Source organism: Miniopterus schreibersii (genome assembly GCF_964146895.1).
Source record: "Miniopterus schreibersii genome assembly, chromosome: 14".
Classification (NCBI taxonomy): Eukaryota; Metazoa; Chordata; class Mammalia; order Chiroptera; family Miniopteridae; genus Miniopterus; species Miniopterus schreibersii.
This window is the reverse complement of record NC_138114.1, coordinates 30,013,252-30,018,270: the sequence shown is the minus strand read 5'-3', so window position 1 is coordinate 30,018,270 and position 5,019 is coordinate 30,013,252. Positions and strand designations below refer to the sequence as shown.

Below are 5,019 nucleotides of genomic sequence, written 5' to 3'. Positions count from 1 at the left end.
TGCCTGTAACAGAAGTCCTGATTAACATCAAGAATTAGACAAAATATTTGTTCTGTGCTTCTATTTTAGAATCAGAAAAAGTAAAGTTCTGAACACCACCACCTCAGTCTCCCTTTCCATTATTTGCAGAGATCTGACAACAAATATTAAGAATAAAGTATATGTAACTTTATATTATTAGCTATTATAAATTACTTTATTAAGGGAAGTTCCTTTAAAAAAAAGTGCTGTAAAGAAGGGGAAATTACATCCGCTTGGAAAGATCTGGGATGGCCTCTTAGAACACGTGGCCTTTGAAGAGTTGGTGAGGTCTTGGACAAGCTCATATAGGGGCTATGGAAAGGAATCCAGGCGGCCAGCCAAAAACCCACGAAGCAGAAGAGTATTGGTCTTACTGAGGAAACATCATAGGGCTGCATTTGTCTGGATTTTCCGAGCTGAGTATAAGGTGCTCAGAATATAAATCCAATCACTACGTTAAAGCCATAATGAGGCTGATAATAATAAGGAGCTCTAGTCATTAAGATTTTCTATGAAGAAGTGTTTAAATTGCTGAATAGACATTTTCACATTGAATTCCCACACTTGTCCAATAAAGAAGGCAGTTACTGGCTCCATTTTACAGATGAGGGAGTTGAAGCTCAAAAACATTAAGCCGCTTGCTCAAGTCACACAGTAGGTTAATAGTAGAACCAGAATTCAATCCTAAGCATTTTGACTCTGGAGCCTATGGTCTTAAGAGTTAAGCTACACTGCCTGCCACATGCTACTGTAGAGATCACAAATTTGTACAACCATCCCTCGGATTCATTGTGGGCTTGGTTTCAGGCCACCACAATACAGCGCGTATGAGAATAAAGCTAGCTGTAACCTTTTTGCTGGTGGGGTGTCCTGCCTTCAATGGGTAGGAAATGCCATCTGTGAACTGCAATAAAACGAAGTACAATAAAATGAGGTATTTAACACAGCAGCTACGGGAGAACTTGATTGAGTGACAAGCTTCAGAGGCTACTTTGAGGCAGTGTCTAGGATGAGTGGATTGGGGTGAAAATTATCCAAGAGGTGAAAGGTCTTTTAGGATACCATCACACATGCTAGGACAGTGCCTGAGTTAGAGGGCAGAGTAACTGTAGAGAAATTTTACAGAGACAAGTATTGCCTTAGAGTTTGTTGGCTGGCTATGCCACTGGACTTGTGCAGATGGGTGTTTAAGGCCATGGGGTACTAAAAAGCATTTGTACCCATCAATATTCCATATGTTGGAAAGTACAAGGAGGGAGGCTGGAGGGGGAGGAGAGAGGAAAGAAATGAAGAGAGTCCAAAAGCTTAGAAAATAAGTTCCTATCCTTTACAGGGCTTAACGTTTTGTTCAAGAAGCTTAATGGAGAGAGATGGGAAGATATGAAATGACTGGCAAACCACTGAAGGTCATCGGGAATCGTGGGAAGCAAGTTCCTGGTGAGGTAGACCTTGGTGAAAGGAGAAAACAAATAAAGAGTGGGAGACCTTGAACCATGGGATGATGACCCTCAAAAACCTTCAAGCCTAATCCCAGGTGAGGGTAGGTCACTGAGGTTTAATATCAAACACTGGGGTCAAGCTTCCACCCTCCCAGTCACTAGTGTGTTCTCCTCACTGCTTTGCATTTTGATGGTCTGTTCACAAGCACAGATTCATTTTATTACTGTCTGAAGACACGGCTGGGGTGGGTGCAGGAGGCAACCAATCAATGTGTCTCTCACATCGATGTTTCTCTACCCCCGCTCTCTCCCTCTCTCTTTCCCTTCCACTCTCTTTGAAAAACCAGGGAAAAAATATCCTCAGGTGAGGGTTAAAAATAAATTAAAACTGAAAAAAGAAATGAGGCAGCTTGTATACCCCTGTTTATAGCATAATTATTCATAATAGCCAAAAGGTAGAAACAACCCAGGTGTCCATCAATGGGGAATGGATAAACAAAATACGGTGAATACATATAACGGAATATTATTCAGCCTTAGAAAGGAAGGAAGTTCTGACACGTGCTACAACATGGATGAACCTTGAAAACATTATGCTAAGTAAAATAAGCCAGTCACAGAAAGACAGATACTGTTCGATCTCACTTGTACACATTACCTAGAGTAGTTAAGTTCACAGAAACAGAAAGTAGAATAGTGGTTGTCAGGGGCTGGAAGACAGGGGAAGGGTGGGGGTGTAGAGGGTTGTTGTTTAATGGGTACAAGTTTCAGTTTATAAGATGAAAGGAGTTCTTGAGACTGGTTACACAACAATGTGGATGTGCTTAACACTACTGAACTGTGCACTTAAAAAAAGGTTAGGACACTGAATTTTATGTTATGTGTATTTTACAGTCCTTAAAGATAAAATTAAAAAAAAAAAAACAAGATAGCTTAAGATTTTACATGTAAATTCTAAGACCCAAACTGGATATCAACACCCACAGTGTGCAGTGACTATCTCTGGCTCACATTCCGTTTCCATGCTACCACTCATCATTTCCTTTTTGCCACATTGATGATGGAAATAATAGCTATGCTGGTCAGTTCAAAAAGTGCCTTTTAGAATAACCTCCATGTGCCAAAGAATCAATTGGAAAGTATGAATACAAGCATGATTAAACATAGTCTCTGACTGTGGTAGATGCATTTACTGGCCCCAGGTTATCACTCCCCTCTAGTGGTATTATAAATTCACACCCTTGCCATGGCTTTATGGCAGGTGGGATATAATTCCTTACTCAGCTTTGGGCCTGCCTATGTGACTTGCTTTGCTCAAGGGGATGTTAGTGGACTTGAGTAAGGCAGAGACTTGAAATGGGCTTGCATTCCTGCTGTTGCCAGAAAAACATTTCAGAATGAGACACGTGGAGCCAACTGGACTAGACTAGAAGCTGGAAGCCCTGCCCAGCCCGGCCCAGCCCAACCAAGATTTGTCAAACTCCCATATGCCACAGGCCTGTGAAGATAAAAAGGAAATGATTTGTTTTTTAAAAGCAAAACAACATTTGTGTGGTTAGAGCAAATTGAGAAACATACAGAATACTGTAGGTGCATAGGCATGATTCTCTTCTCTTCTGAACTCATGTCCAAAAAACAGCGGTTTGAAAACTCCAGCATATATAAAAATAACTTGGGGAGCATGTTAAAACTGTGGATTCTCAGACACCAGTTCTAGAAATTCTGATTTAATAAGCATGGAGTAGAGCCCAGAAATCTGTCTTTTTTATAAGCACCCTAAGAAATTCTGATGCAGGTGAACCCAGGCTTATAATAGCCTCACTGGATTATAAGATATTATTAATACTGGAGATTCTTGTCTGCAAAAGCTCACAGGGATGAGGGCAAGTTGATAGTAGAAAACAATACCAATATTTTTTTTTTGTTTTTTTTGTTTCTAAATTTATTTATTGATTTGAGAGAGAGAAACATCAATTTGTTGTTTCACTTATTTATGCATTCATTGGCTGCTTCTTTTATGTGCACTGACCAGAGATCGAACCCGCAACCTTGGCATATGGGACAATGTTCTAATCAACTGAGCAACGTGGCCAGGGCTCTTTTTTTTATTTTATTTTATATATTTTTTCAAAATAATTAAAACATTGAAATGTATGAGTGGACAACTATATAATTCATAAGACTGAATGAGAACTTTAACCTAATACGACATCAAAAGGATTTGTTAGGGATTTTCAAGCTGTTGATCATATAATTCCTATGAAATAAAGATTTCTAGAAATGAAAAAATATGAATAAATTACTATTGCTGGGAAACAGAGCTAAACCATAGTAGAAGGAAAATATGTAAAACAACCTTATAAGCTTGTAGCCAACATGCTAACATCATTTACAGAATAGTTTTATATTTATTCTACTTGACCAGGTCTCGTGGGTCCTTTCTCTGGATAAATATCTTGAAGTAGTAAAGTGATTACAAAAGATAAAAAGGCCACTAAAGTGACTACTATCCTCAGGGCTTTGAACCAACTGGGATAGTGTGGCAAGAGCAAAGGTTCATTATGTAATGCTATCCCCAAACCTATTATTACTGTGACTATAGCTTCACTGAACCTTTAGAAATAAGGAAGGCAAACCATGAAAATGTGACAGGAGCTGTACTACCAGCTAAATTGAGGAAGCCTGGTTTGGCTGGACTACCTTCTGGGAGAACAAAACCCCATCTGATGCCTCCCAAGAAAGATAGGAAACTGGCTCCATAAGCCATCTGACTAAAAGTTAATACGGGGATATAAGTCTTTGTCATCACCATGACCAGTCGTGGAGCAAGGAAGGGGATTAGCCTGCCAGAGACACGTATAGTGCTGGCTTTGGGCTGGCAGGCAGGTGCAGTATGTGACAGTTTCTGGTGGCCTGGCTGGAAGTTATCTTGCTTCTGCTTCTTAAAGCTGCGCGGCGAGGTATGCTAGTACTGTGTCTTGTTCATGCACCCTGGAAAAGATGAGAAAGGCCAAGGCCTTAAAAACAAAGGTGAAAAGTTCTGTTGGAGACATGTCTGGAGAGAAAGTGTTTCTGTTCTGCTGGCTCCTAGCCTGACTGTGAAAGGATACCTCAGCATCTCTGAAGATGCTTGAGAAACTTCTGGATGAAGTGAAGCATACTGGGCCCTCATGAAGTCTTGCTCAGGAAGATGCCAGGTCGTTCTGATTAATGTACTTTTACAACTAAGTGGACAGGCTGAATCAGAAGCACGTTGCTGCCAAGGTCGCTGGGGAAATGGACAGCCCAGCTGCAAGAACTGCATGGCCCCCAGAAAAGGCACTTCCGGCAAGTGGAGTTGGACAGTCCTCCCCTTCCATGCAATTTGGGCGGCCTTCTGAAGAAGTCAGAGGGGCCCACGCTGGCCACTTTCTCCATCCCATGGGTTCTGGGTGGCCTAGCTTTCTGGTTGCCAGCCATCATGTGGTTTAGCTTCCAGTGCAGGATAGGCTCACAGCATATTCTTTGTAACAGTAACAACTTCTAGTCGCGATAGCACCAGTATTTGTATATAAGAAAA

At 41.0% G+C, this 5,019-nt stretch overlaps 1 pseudogene across 1 annotated transcript; it reads right to left on the bottom strand.

Moving 5' to 3' along the window:
- Positions 1–3,868: 3,868 nt before the first annotated feature.
- LOC308566918 (transmembrane protein 69 pseudogene) lies at positions 3,869–4,622 on the bottom strand (annotated as a pseudogene). The gene has a single exon. The product of its transcript is annotated as a transmembrane protein 69 pseudogene (transcript).
- Between the last annotated feature and the right edge of the window lie 397 nt (positions 4,623–5,019).